The sequence below is a fragment of the Scylla paramamosain genome, chromosome 48, assembly GCF_035594125.1.
Source record: "Scylla paramamosain isolate STU-SP2022 chromosome 48, ASM3559412v1, whole genome shotgun sequence".
In the NCBI taxonomy this organism is placed as follows: domain Eukaryota; kingdom Metazoa; phylum Arthropoda; class Malacostraca; order Decapoda; family Portunidae; genus Scylla; species Scylla paramamosain.
In genome coordinates this window covers 6,136,339-6,150,384 of record NC_087198.1, presented here as the reverse complement: position 1 = coordinate 6,150,384, position 14,046 = coordinate 6,136,339, and the positions used below count along the sequence as shown (strand labels likewise).

The 14,046-nt window shown below is 41.4% G+C and overlaps 2 long non-coding RNA genes across 3 annotated transcripts; both read right to left on the bottom strand.

Moving 5' to 3' along the window:
• Positions 1 to 2,553: 2,553 nt before the first annotated feature.
• Positions 2,554 to 6,696, bottom strand: LOC135095315 (uncharacterized). The gene is made up of 4 exons (XR_010264261.1): positions 6,354 to 6,696; positions 5,738 to 5,903; positions 3,610 to 3,698; positions 2,554 to 3,135 (listed from the first exon to the last, which is right to left on the bottom strand). It is a non-coding gene; the product is annotated as an uncharacterized LOC135095315 (long non-coding RNA).
• Positions 6,697 to 6,843: 147 nt separating this feature from the next.
• Positions 6,844 to 13,593, bottom strand: LOC135095316 (uncharacterized). Of its 2 annotated transcripts, XR_010264263.1 has the most exons (3): positions 13,461 to 13,593; positions 12,800 to 12,900; positions 6,844 to 8,593 (listed from the first exon to the last, which is right to left on the bottom strand). It is a non-coding gene; the product is annotated as an uncharacterized LOC135095316 (long non-coding RNA). The 2 variants fall into 2 exon arrangements; XR_010264262.1 differs by lacking the exon at positions 13,461 to 13,593 and having other exon boundaries at positions 12,800 to 13,443.
• Positions 13,594 to 14,046: the final 453 nt, after the last annotated feature.

The window sequence follows — 14,046 nt, the reverse complement described above, 5'->3', positions numbered from 1 at the left end:
GGGAGCGGTGGACGGCGGATGAATACTTTGGCTCCCGCGCCTTCTTCTGCATCATGTCCGCCCGCTGACCCTGGTGGTGGGCGACGTGCGTCAGAGGAGTTGAAAATGTAGGGGACTCGCTGCTGTGCCCTGCGTGTAGCTGTGAGGTGAAGTGCAGACGGCTGCATTGTCTCAGCCTCGGAGGTGCCACTTGTTCAAATTACGAATGGTTTAATGTTATTTTTTGCAGGCTGTGGAATATTGCAGTATCTTATAACAAGACAAATGATATAAAAAAGCATGTAATTTACCGATAAGCATTACACAACAACATTATTGCGGTGATAAAATGTACTCCTGTAAAATGCTACGTGGCATCGTCTCTCAGCTGTTTTCAAGGTCGCAAGGGCAGGCTACCCACCCGCCCTCCTCCCTCGCTTTGATGATGCCGCGTAGCATTTTACAGAAGTACTTTTAATCACCGCAATAATGTTGTCCTGTAACGCTTATCGGTAAATTACATGCTTTGTAATCCCATTTGTCTTGTTATAAGATAATGTAATATTAAACCATTCGTAATATGACTAAGTGGCACCTCCGAGGCTGCGACAATACAACCGTGTGTCCGTCATTTCACAGAGCACACCCGCGAGTCCCGTACATTTTCAAATCCTCTGATGGGTAAACAAAGCCTTAAAATGCATATGTGCATAGAACATTTTCTACTTAGAATTAAACGTTCTTTCACCTCTTTCAGTATTTGCAGAAACTCGCGTTACACCCTGTATAGGAAATTGCAAGGTGGCGAACAAGTTGTCTCAGTATATCAACCACGGGAACAATAGACACCTGTAACCGCTTCACTCAGGGCGTTCAATCTCTTATGCTTTCGGATCCAATACCTTACATTCTTCAGTTAAAAAACTCATTACCTTACACACACACACACACACACACACCTTTCCTCAAACTCATTCATATTTCACCTTTTTTTTCCCCACAATGCATTTTTAATCTTTCCTGTTTATTAATTAAGCTCCTTTGCGCACCTTATGAATTAGTTCGAGCGTTTCATTAAGTTACAGGAGAGAAGCAAGTGATACTTCTTAATGGTTCGGTTTCATTTGGAAGGGAAGGAATAGGAGGTAGAAAAGGGTTATTGTGATAGATAAGGTAAAAAGAAAGGGTTATATATATATATATATATATATATATATATATATATATATATATATATATATATATATATATATATATATATATATATATATATATATATATATATATATATTATTAAAAGCGTTAACTTATCTATGAAAAGAGTGTTTGTGTGTGTGTGTGTAATAATAATGTTTCTTTCTCTCTCTCTCTCAATGAAAGATAAGAGCGAGAGAAAACAGAAAAACAAAACTGTTGTAAGGAGAGAGAGAGAGAGAGAGAGAGAGAGAGAGAGAGAGAGAGAGAGAGAGAGAGAGAGAGAGAGAGAGAGAGAGCGTAAACCACCAACACAAAATTAAATTCCTGAGCAGATCTCTTCTCTTCTCTCTCTCTCTCTCTCTCTCTCTCTCTCTCTCTCTCTCTCTCTCTCTCTCTCTCTCATAATCCATCCCTGCTATACGTAATCACAATGTAATGCCCTATTGTTTGGTTTATTTTCCTAAGTGTTCCCCTCCTCACCCCATTTTTTCTCTTCCCTCATTTGTTCCTTTTGATTTTATTCGTATTTTTTTCCTTTATTTTTCTCATTTTTCTCTTGATTCGCCATTTTTTTCTTATTCTTTTCTTATTCTCCCGGTATCCATTATTTTTCATTTTTTTTCTTTTTCCTCTTTCTCCCAATCCTCTCGGTGTGTCTGCTGCTGGCTCGTGATTGGCTGGATTGGGATGGCTTGGTGTATGTGGATTGGTGTGGACGGCTATTATTATTTGCTTGTATTTTGTTTATTTACTTTTTTTTTTTATTGTTTGTGTAAGAGAGAGAGAGAGATTTAGGAAGACCACAAATTTCTCTCTCTCTCTCTCTCACTCAATGTTAAAGCTTCATTATCTTTCTTCACCGTAGTGTTAAAAAATATACGACTATGTTGGTTTGTTTGTTAGCGTTCAGATTAATTTGCTTTATTTAGTCTTCATTTATTTATTTATTTATTTATTTTGTGTTGGTGTATATATATATTTTTTTCAGTGTTAATTGATGAGATTATTTCTTTATAGTGTGTTTTATTTAGTTAGTTTTTGTTGTAAGTTAATTCAAAGTTGAGCATTTTGACTCACCTTTGACTCACCACACTCAAGTTGTGTCCTGTATTTTTGTGTAAGCCTCATATTTTTGAGTCAAGCATCTAATATATATTCTTCACTTGTACACACACATTGAGCCTCACTACACTCACGCAGGCTGGAAGAAAATTTGGCTTGTCGATTTCGGTTCCATTCCTTGTTGTAGACACTACAAGATTCTAACATTTGTGTGTGTGTGTGTGAAGGAGACAATTGTTGGTGAGGGGCTGTGGAGAGTCACTGTGGGTTTGTAAACATACTGTGGGGGACATACTGTGGAGAGAGAGAGAGAGAGAGAGAGAGAGAGAGAGAGAGAGAGAGAGAGAGAGAGAGAGAGAGAGAGAGAGAGAGAGAGAGAGAGAGAGAGAGAGAGAGAGAGAGAGAGAGAGAGGTGTTATTCACTGTTCCTCATCGCAGGAGAAGTATTGTTCATAGTTGTTCATTGCAGGTGAGGGAAGACACAGTATGTTGAGGGAAGGTAGCTGCAGGAGTGAACAGCTGCACCAGTGACAGCAGCAACAGAGCCCCACGACTGCTGCTGCTCCTCTCCTCCCAGCACAGCAGCACACAGGACACATATCCATCATCTTTAAATCCCAGACACTCGTGCCTTGGTAATCTCACTGCAGCAAACCCTACATTGCTCAGGTCAATTTCCAGCTAGAGTCATGATATCTGCAGTTATTTTTCAAGATAAAGAAGGTTCAAAATATCCCCCCCAAAAAAGTTATTTTTAGAGTTGAAAATCCACTCGAATTTTCTGCCTGAAGCTCTCGTTTAAAAATAACTCCCTCTTGGATCTTGTGTCCGACTCCAACTGTGTCCTTCAAGTGAACGGGTCTTCAGTTTGTAGTGAGACTTCCAAGCCGCCCAGACCTGTGAAGGCGAGCAGTCAGTCAGATGATGAGAGTAGACATCAGCAACATAATGAGAGAAACAGTCACAATAATAGAGATAAATGAAGGCACTCAAGTATTGATGATAAAACAAGACAGAATAATGAGAAAAGTAAAATAATGAGAGACAAATAAGGCCAGTCTACAAATAATAGTGAATTTACTGTAGGAAGGGTCTGCTGTACTACTTAATGACCATTCAAGTCTACTTGTTAAAGATATGTTTACATTTTGAACTGTCATTTTCTTGTACTATGATACATTTTTAACTATTTTTTTTTACACCTGCCTTATAATTAACATTGAGTAGAGTCTCACTAATACAACTTGAATATTACTCAGCCGGCAGTCTTTGCCATGGTGGAGTGTGACACTCTAAATCAGTACTGACATTTTATCATTTACATTTTATTACTTTGATTACTCAACAAAATACTGCATTGTTTTTCGTAACCTGCTGACTGGTGAAGGGACAGTGTGTGCTCCTGAACACTTGGTTCTTGCCACGTGCCACAGCACTCTGACAGCTTCCAGTGGTCCTGTCTGAGATAATGCACCACACAACATTAGGAATAGGAATAATTATTTCACTAAAACTTTAATTATCTGCAATAAAAACTTGGAATGAGTTTATGCACTTTGTGAATTTAGGAATCTGGAACAATGATTGCAGTTATTTAACTACCTGCACTAAAGAGTTTGTATTAGTTATGGCGGTGTTGACAACAAGTATAAACACTCTGAGAGGCGTGACCTCCGCCGCACTGCTTCATCAGCCTTCAAGTCCCGGCAGTAAAACGGTTCGTGTGAGGAAGACTGTTTCTGGTGCTACAGGTGAAAACTGTTACTACTAGTGTGTACATATCTGTGGAAACCAAAGGATGTTTTCAATCGTACCAAACGTTATAGTCATGGAGATATCTCTCTTCCTGCACACAAAACAACTACCAGCACCTAATTATTACACACATACTCCTACACCAGCCTCGGAGACCCCATCTGGTGAGCGGACCACAATTGTCCCCGGGTCAGACTGCTCTTCTGGTAACGACCCTAAATGTCTTGATACCCCTCTCAGTTTTTCTTCATAAACTTCTGCAACATTCGCGTTCAATCTGTAGAACACTGCCTCTCCTCTGTTAAGCTTCATCATCCTTTCGTCACTGAAACTCAGATGTCTGAGGCAACTGACAGTAGCCCCTTTTCTGTTCCCTCCTACTTTCTCTATCCTCATTTTCGATCCAAAGCTGGATGCTGTGTTCATGTGCGCAATGACTTAACCTGCTTTCCACTCTCTTGAATCTTCCGAGTTTTCCACCACCTGGGTACGACAACAGAGTCACTCTCAAACTAAATTATCTGTGCTGTATACCTCTCAAATAACTCTTCTGACTATGAAAAATTCTTTGACTACTTAACTTCCAAAGTGGAGCACATTGACTCTCTTCCCTTTTGCAGAGATCTTAATTCTTGGAGACTGACTTCAATGTTCACCACCAACTTTGGCTTTCCTCTCCCTTCACTGACCATCCTGGTGAACTAGCCTTAGACTTTGCTATTCTCCACGACCTAAAGCAATTGGTGCAACACCTTACTCGTATTCCTGACCGTCTTGAAGATAGGCCCAACATTCTTGACCTTTTCCTGACCTCTAATCCTTCTGCTTATGCTGTCACCCTTTCTTCTCCGTTGGGCTCCTCCGATCACAGTCTCATATCTGTATCTTGTCCTATCGCTCCAATCCCTCCTCAGGATCCCACAAAAGGAAGGTGCCACTGGCATTTTGCCTGTACTAGTTGGGGGAACATGGAGGTATTTTGCTGATTTTCCTTGGAAAATTACTACTGCTTCCGTGTCAGAGACCCGTCTTTTTGTGCTGAGCGCATAACAGAGGTGATAGTGTCTGGCATGGAGGCGTACATTCCTCACTCTTTTTCTCGACCTAAACCTTCCAAAGTTAAACTTGGTTTAACATAGCTTGTTCTCGTGCTATACATGATAGAGAGGTGGCCCACCAAAGGTGCTTAAGCCTTCTTCCATCACCGGAATCTAATGCACTTTACATTTCTGCCATGCCAAGTCTCTTCTCCAATTAGCCAAAAAAAAACTCCTTCATTAACAGAAAGTGTCAAAACGTTTCAAGATCTAACTCTCCCTCGTGACTTCTGGCACTTACCCAAAAACATCTATAATAACTTTGCTTCTCCTTTCCCTTCTTTATTTCAACCAGATGGCACCACTGCTATCACATCTACCTCTAAAGCTGAACTCTTCGCTCAAACCTTTGCTAAAAACTCTAACCCTGGACGATTCAAGGTTTGTTCTTCCCTCTCCTCCACTAGCGTAGACATGACAAAGGTGACTGTAAGTACACAATGGACATGACACACTCAGGCAGCTGGTACAGCTTTGGCTATAAATGTTATAGCAATACTCTGCCACTTTGTTGACAAGTGACAATACAACCTCTCGTTCCTCAGAATGTTCTTTTCACGTAACAGCTTCAAACCAGATCCTGAACCAACATGAACCACCTCTGCTATCAAGTAGTCAGCACCGTGAAGGGTTGTACAGTTCCTTACCTCACTAAATAATACTTCTTTCTTATCCAATCTGTCTGTCTATGTGTCTGCTGCCATGGCTTGACCTGCTCTTCTTTCATCTGTAGCTTCCATTCTGTCTGCTGTCTCCCTGCATCTTCTTGTCCACCACACCATCGTCTCTTGTGTGTCTGCTGCCACTGTCTGTCTAGGAAAAAAAAAAAAATTTTCTTCGAAATCTTGAACAACTACAACATGAACCACCTGTGGTTTAATCATTCTCCAGCATTTCTTCTGTCCACCGTCACTGTCTGAACCAGTCACCTAACACACCATCCTTCCTGCCACGGTCATTCCTCTCTAATGCTCTTCTCTTTCTCCCTCTCTCAGCGTGGTGGCAGCACAGGCCTCTTCACTCCCTGGCACCACGGCAGGTGTCAGTGAGGCAGGCAGGTGTTGGTTCAAGTCCTGGCAGTGTCACTTCGCTGCTGTATTGTTTTGTGCAGCGGATGATGCTACGTTTTTCATCACTTAGTTAGTGTAGAGTTTATTTTTGCTTGACGTTATTTGTGTTGGAAAGACATTGCCATTATATAGTGGTAGATGTTCTAGGAAATAAGGAATTAGCAATACTAATACATGCTTGAACAACACTCACCGGTGTGGAAGGCTTGTCAGGGAGTGGCTGTAGTGGCTTCACTTGAACCACGACCATGTTCTCCTCAACCCTTGGAAAGATAACAATTTATCTGAAATGGAGAGATACAAAGATAGAGAAAAATTTAAGTGAGACACTGCAAAGTGTAGCTGACAGTGTACGCGTCGTCATCAAGAAGAGGGGCTCTGCAAAGAAATAGTAAGACACTCGTGAAGGCTACCATCTTTTCTCAAGGGAAGTGTGTGTCGTGTGTCTTAACATCGTCAGGCGCGCAAACATGTTTTGCATCAAGGGTGTCGTTGTACGATCAGGATATGAATTTTTTTTTTTTTTTTTTTTTCTACATTTTTTTTTCCCATTTTTTATATATGTAATGTTTTGATATATATATATATATATATATATATATATATATATATATATATATATATATATATATATATATATATATATATATATATATATATATATCCCCTAATGTAATGAGGTCTTCTGTTATGAAATTTCACGGTTTCGCCCGCTGCGAGACATGACTTTTTTTTTTTTTTTCTTTCTGGCGTACCCGTTCTTCCTCAGTCTCCTATGAATATCTATGGTTCTTTTGCTGCGGACAACATTAGAGAGTACGTGATTTTAGGTCTAACTATTTTTTTCAAATTTATATACGAAAAATGAGATAAATATTTTTCCGTAAATCTAGGAAATAGTCAATGTGTCTGCATTAGATATCTTTTGCATTAATATTTTATTTATTTCAAACAGTTAAACACTGGTTTTGATCTAAAAGTCGAAATATAACAAAAATTGTTTTCACCCGCCTTCCCCCCTCCCCCCCGGGTAATTAAGGGTGAAATCATGAATTACTTTAGGCCTATGTACAAAACCGATCGTAGTAACTAAATTAATCTATATCTGTTTTTCAACATATTGTGATGTATATATCATGTGAATTTCAAGTCCTTAGCTGCAATAGGTGTATTATAGTCATCCCTTAAACTTTGACATAACTTAAAATGGCGGATTTTGGCATATAAAAATGATCTCCGTTGTTATTGGTGTTACACACAGATGGGCCATTGCGGCTTATCAAGCTGTGAGAGGCGAACAAATTCTGCTGTCGTCATTTTTGTTTGTAACTGATTTTGATTTCTGACAAATATTTGAAAGTAAATATTTGACAGTTTTTTTTTTACTTTTTCATTGAAAAAAAAAACTTATCGTACAAAAAAAAAAAAAAAGATAGCAGACATCCTTCTTGCAACCTTCCTGATCAAAATATTTTTTAAATGAATTGGTCAATAAATGAGGGAGGAGAGGCGAGTTGAACACAGGCAATTTAATATGGGATTAGCGATCCTTCAACCCCCTCAAGTGGATGAATAAAGGTGATTAGTTACTTTGATGTGTAAAGACTGTAATTTGTAAAGATGAGAATAAATGAGAATAAATTATTTCTATGACCTTGTGTCCAGCCAATGTTTGTAGGTTTAAGGTGAAACCACGAGGTGAGGTGACATTAGTATTGTCAAGTGTCTTTGTAAGGTACTCACACCAAAGTTTTCATTTGCTTCAGTCAATCAAGGTCTGGTGATAAAAACAAGGCACTGCATCCTGTGCACTCTACCCTGTGCACGCCTTCCTTTCACTCTGGAATGCACACCTTTATATATTGTGCTGCATTCACACTCACATATTTCAATACAAATAAATAAAATTAATAACAATCACAACAAAAAACAAAAAGTGACCAATAAAAAAATAAAATAAAACAACAAACACAGGTGTGAAGAGCTCTTCTCCGTTAACCTCCAAGATAACCTCAGAGCTGGTCTTCAGGAAAAAAAAAAATAAATAAATAAAGATAAACACTATCACTCTCACGTAGAGGACAGCGTTACACCTCAAAAATAAAAATGAAAAAAAATAGCATCAGACCGAGGAGGGTTCCTATGTACAGCAAGTGACCCCTAAACAAACTAGCTAGCTAACCACAACCAAGGACCCCGGAAGTGCTTATCTGGGTTCTTGTGGCTGGATGGTGTCCGGGTAGCAGTCTGGGGCAGGTGAGGTGGATGGCTGAGTGTAGGCGACCACGTGGCTATGTCTGGCGTCCTCCACGACCTTGTGGAGCTGTATGGGGTCACCTCGCCACTTCCGGGATGACCTGGGATAGTTATCTCGTCACCTACAACCCACTTCTGGTTCTTCATCACCATTGTTAGAGGTAGTTCATGGGTCACCTGCAATAGTAGTAGTAGTAGTAGTAGTAGTAGTAGTAGCAGTAAAAGTAGTAGTAGTACTGGTGGTAGTGGTGGTAGTAGTAGTAGTAGCAGCGGTAGTGGTAGTAGTAGTGGTGGTGGTGGTGGTGGTGGTGGTTGTTGTTGTTGTTGTGGTGGTGGTGGTGGTGGTGGTGGCGGTGGTTGTGGTGGTGTTGGTGGTGTTGGTTGTGGTGGTGGTAGTAGTAGTGGTAGTGGTGATGGTGGTAGTAGCAGTGGTAGTGGTAGTAGTGGTGGTGGTGGCGGTGGTAGTAGTGGTGACGGTGGTAGTAGTAGTGGTGGTGGTGGTGGTGGTGGTAGTGTCGGTGGTAGTAGTGGAGGCGGTGGTAGTAGTGGTGGTTGTGGCGGTGGTAGTAGTGGTGGTGGTGGTATTCGTGGTGGTGGTGGTGGTGGTAGTAGTAGTAGTAGTAGTAGTAGTAGTAGTAGTGGTGGTGGTGGTGGTGGTGGTGATAGTAGTAGTAGTAGTAGTAGTAGTAGTAGTAGTAGTAGTAGTAGTGGTGGTGATGGTGGTGGTGGTGGTGGTGGTGGTGGTGGTAGTAGATGTGTTAGTAGTAGTAGTAGTAGTAGTAGTAGTAGTAGTAGTAGTAGTAGTAGTAGTAGTTGTTGTTGTAGTAGTAGTAGTAGTAGTAGAAGTAGTAGTAGTAGTACGAGCAGTACTAGTAGTAGTACGATTAGTAGTAGTAGTAGTACGATTAGTAGTAGTAGTACGAGTAGTAGTAGTAGTAGTAGTAGTAGTAGTAGTAGTAGTAGTAGTAGTAGTAGATTAAACAAAATAGAAAAAAAAGAAACCGACAGACAAACCGAGAGAGAGAGGGGGAGGGAGGGGGGCTATTGTAGCCCCCCCTCCCTCTCTCTCTCTCTCTCTCTCTCTCTCTCTCTCTCTCTCTCTCTCTCTCTCTCTCTCTCTCTGGGAGGTAAGAGAACACCATGTTCTTGTTGGATTGCAAGGTCACTCTAGAAGAGCGGGAAAAAGATGCAGAGGGCGCTGTCAAATCTTTAGTGTGAATGAAGGACGGACAAGTGCAGCTTGAGAAGGTAGGAGAGTGAAGAGTGTATGTGATCAGTGTGATGGGAAGGTACATGTACGAGTATGCCTCCTATGTTCTGAAAGAAAGCACTCTCTCCATCAATAGCGACCTTCACACATTTGCTGCAATCATTTCTTGAGTCACTGTTTTCACTACACAAGGAATGAAGAAGCTGTTTATATGAATGTTGAAGGATAAAGCCTTTTCTTTGTGCAGCTGCAAACAGGACACAGGCTTTCATTTGTTACAGGAAAAGTTCTCCTTTGTGCAAGAAATGATAGTAATGATTTCAATAAGAGTAGGTAAAAATGTTATGTTGTTTTGCAATCACAGATTTGCTTTGTAATAAAACAATATATAGATGTAGGATACTACATCTATATGTTGAGCCGTGACTGAGACAAGTTTTATTATTAACATTTAGAGTTCCACCTTTGTATTTTGACCAGTTACAATGTCACTTCACAAAAGATACTTTCATTATTTTACCATTATTATATTTGCCTCATTAAAAATTATGATAATTAATAATCAACATTTGTTTAAAAGATTTGCGTTTCATTTTTGCCCGTTATTTAATGGAATTCATTGTTAAAAAAAAAAAAGGAAGAAAAGTGATAAATGTTGGGCCAGTGGTACACACGGCAACTTTGAATAGTCTGAAATGTAACGGCGGTGGTGCGTGTGGCGCCTGACGTGTTAAATATTGACTGATTTTACTTAATATAACACCATTTTTTTTTTTATATAACTCTCTCCACCGTAGTCTTTCTAACGTCCAAAACCGTCACCTACCCACTCCCCTCTCACTCTCTCACTCCCTCCCAATGTCCCTAGAAGTTACAACCTTCAATTCTCTCCACCCTAATCTTTCTCCAGTTCAAATCCGTCACCTACCTACTCCCCTCTCACTCTCACTCTCACCTTGGCCTCGTACAGGTCGTCCACTTAGGGCGTAATGTTCTTGAGTTGTTCTTCACAGTCCTCTCAAGTTCTCTCAGTGAGTCTTTGAGTTTTGCTTCATATTCTACTTGTAACTTCCTATCAAGCTCACCTATCTCCAGGTGTTTGCGCTTCTTCGTTTCTGTCACCTACTGCTCATAAATTGCAGTGGTAGGAGTAGTAGTAGTAGTACTAGTAGTGGTAGAGGGTGGGTGCAGCATAATTGCGGGCTCACAAAAACACAAAATTATCTCATCGTTTCATTACACTTTCTTATTCGTTTTTGTTTCAGCGGTGCATTTTTACCGCAGATTTTCTTTTCATCTGTATTTTCTTGCTTTTCTCTCACTTTCCATTTGTTTTGTTTAACTTGCTTTCTCCTTCGTCTTACTCTGGCCGCTATTCTCTCTCTCTCTCTCTCTCTCTCTCTCTCTCTCTCTCTCTCTCTCTCTCTCTCTCTCTCTCTCTCTCTCAGTAGAGAAAGGTGAAGGGATTTTTTTATTTTTTTTATTTTATTTTTTTTTTGTTAATGTGTCAGGGTACATGGTCTCAGTTTGGCAATGGAATGAATGGAGCAAGTTTTGATGTCAACTTGATGTGGAGGAAAATTGTGTTTCCTTTTATATATATATATATATATATATATATATATATATATATATATATATATATATATATATATATATATATATATATATATATATATATATATATATATATATATATATATAAATAAAGTAAGCACAATTTTTGTCCACGTGAAAAATAAAATAAATGATAAACGACCCATTACAAAGCCTCATTACTTAAACTCAGAAATCACAATGGACAGAAATGGTCTTTACGACGCCAGTACTTCACTCAGGTATTAAACACCACTGCCGCATCACTTTTCTCTCGCTTTCTTTTCTACACTACCAGCGTGACGCCCTCCACGCCCCTGCCACCCACGCCAACCACTTCACAAACTTTAGAAAAACTGACTCAAAACACAACTGCACTCGTCTGCAGAGAGAGAGAGAGTGAGAGAGAGAGAGAGAGAGAGATAGAGAGAGAGAGAGAGAGAGAGGGGGGGGGGGATTAATTGAGGGCAGAGAAAGAACGGGGGAGCGAAGGGTCAGCCAGGGATGTGCGCTTGGGATAGTGAAGGTGGTGGTAACAGGCAGCCCTCACAGCCCCTGCCACCACCACCACCACCAACCACCACCTTTCATCACCAATTGTTACCTTCAAGCTGCCATCGCATACGTCCTGCCTTCATTCCTTATTACGTTACAGGTATGACACCTGAATACTACTAATGGCGCCACCACCACCACCACCACCACACCTGTCCATAAAACCAATATTTCCCTTTCATGTATTTTGTCTACGTAATGAAACGGCGGAGGGAAGCATCACGTAGAGACAGACAGACACAGATTGCTCTCTCCACCAGTCCTCCATCAACTGACTGACTGACTGACTGACTGACTGTGTGACTGAAAGACGGCAAGACAGACAGATTGCTCTCTCCACCAGTCATCCATCAACAGACTGACTGACTGACTGTGTGACTGAAAGACGGACAGACAGACACAGATTGCTCTCTCCACCAGTCCTCCATCAACTGACTGACTGACTGACTGACTGACTGTGTGACTGAAAGACGGACAGACAGACACAGATTGCTCTCTCCACCAGTCCTCCATCAACTGACTGACTGACTGACTGTGTGATTGAAAGATGGACAGACAGACACATTGCTCTCTCCACCATTCCTCCATCAACCGACTGACTGACTGACTGAAAGACGGACAGACAGACAGGTGGTGTACTCATATTTATCTGCTCAGCTTCTCAGCTTACTTAACTGCAGCCTCAGTCATATAACTTTCATCATCAGAGTCAGGAAAGTTAAAATATTGGTTCATTTGCTGTCAATCTCTCTCTCTCTCTCTCTCTCTCTCTCTCTCTCTCTCTCTCTCTCTCTCTCTCTCTCTCTCTCTCTCTCACTGACGTCACATCACACAGGTCATTATATAGATGAAATTGTTTAAATATGCACACATTTCCTAATAGAATTAATTTTCTATTGTAAGTTTACATAAATAGTCCAATAATAGTATACAAAACCACAGATTACTACCTTTCATTACGTGTGGAGCTTCAATCTCAAATAAAAACCATTATACATTGACTCAAATAAGGCAACACTCACCTGGGACACGAGGAGCAGGGGAGGACAGGCAGGGAAAAGCGGGGAGAGGGTGGCGGGCAGGCTAGGAAGGGAGCGAGGAGGAAGGGAAGGGGAGAGAAGGCCTGAAACAGGGAGGTGAAACAGCGAACGAGTGACTGCAATTTGCTGATTATAGGAGTACACACACACACACACACACACACACACACTCTCTCTCTCTCTCTCTCTCTCTCTCTCTCTCTCTCTCATCCCTGATAATCGTATCACCGCCACCACCACCACTTCCACTCCGTCCGATAAACACCTTTTTACACCACCACCACCACCACTTAGCCCGCTCCGACTACGACCACCGCCACCTACCACCTCCACCACCACCACCATCGCAATCCTCAACCACACCCAACAACCACAACATCGTTGCGTCCGCTGCACCCACCACTGTCACACAACCACCACCATCCCCAACAACCACAACCACCTTTAACATAAGCCAGTCACGTTCACCATCACTACCAACACCCTCTACAACCATTCCAACCATACCAAACACCACCACAACCACCACCTCAACCCAGTCACGTCCGCCATAGCCACCTCCACCTCCCCCTTCCACCATCCTACTCTCCACATCTCTTTTCCACTATCCACTCCTCCCTATCCACCACCAGGCCATACTCACATCCACCTCTCCCTCCACACTGCAGTCCACCACAACATGCCCGCCAGGGACAGACGCAACACCGCTTCACCGCCGTAACACAACCGGGGACTCGTCACGTCAGCGGGCGCAGGGTGAATGGCTGAGGAGACGGCGAGGAGAGAGTATCACGTGACTTGAATACTTGGCGCTGATTGGTGAAGGCTGTGCTGAGGTAATTGTCACTAAGAACGGAGCCACTCTCGCAATACTACTTGTAATGATACAAAATAATAGAATCACGGTTATTATTACCAGTAGAAGACACTTACCAATACTCTGTGAGGCAAGAAGTAACGACAAATGAAGGATGCGTGAGCTTTACGAAGAATACGAAAGAAAACGGAAAAATAGAACGCTCTGATTGGCAGACGGGAAGCAGACCACCACCACAGCTTTCGTATTTATTGAGGCTTATATAGACTTGAAATAGCGACTTGAGACTAATGAAATAACGTAATACATGTAGTGCGGGTGTTTTCATCAATGACAGACAGACTAATGCTACGAGATAAAGAAAAAAACAAGATACATTAGTCACTGGGGGAATGTAGCAAGGCAGTCTTAG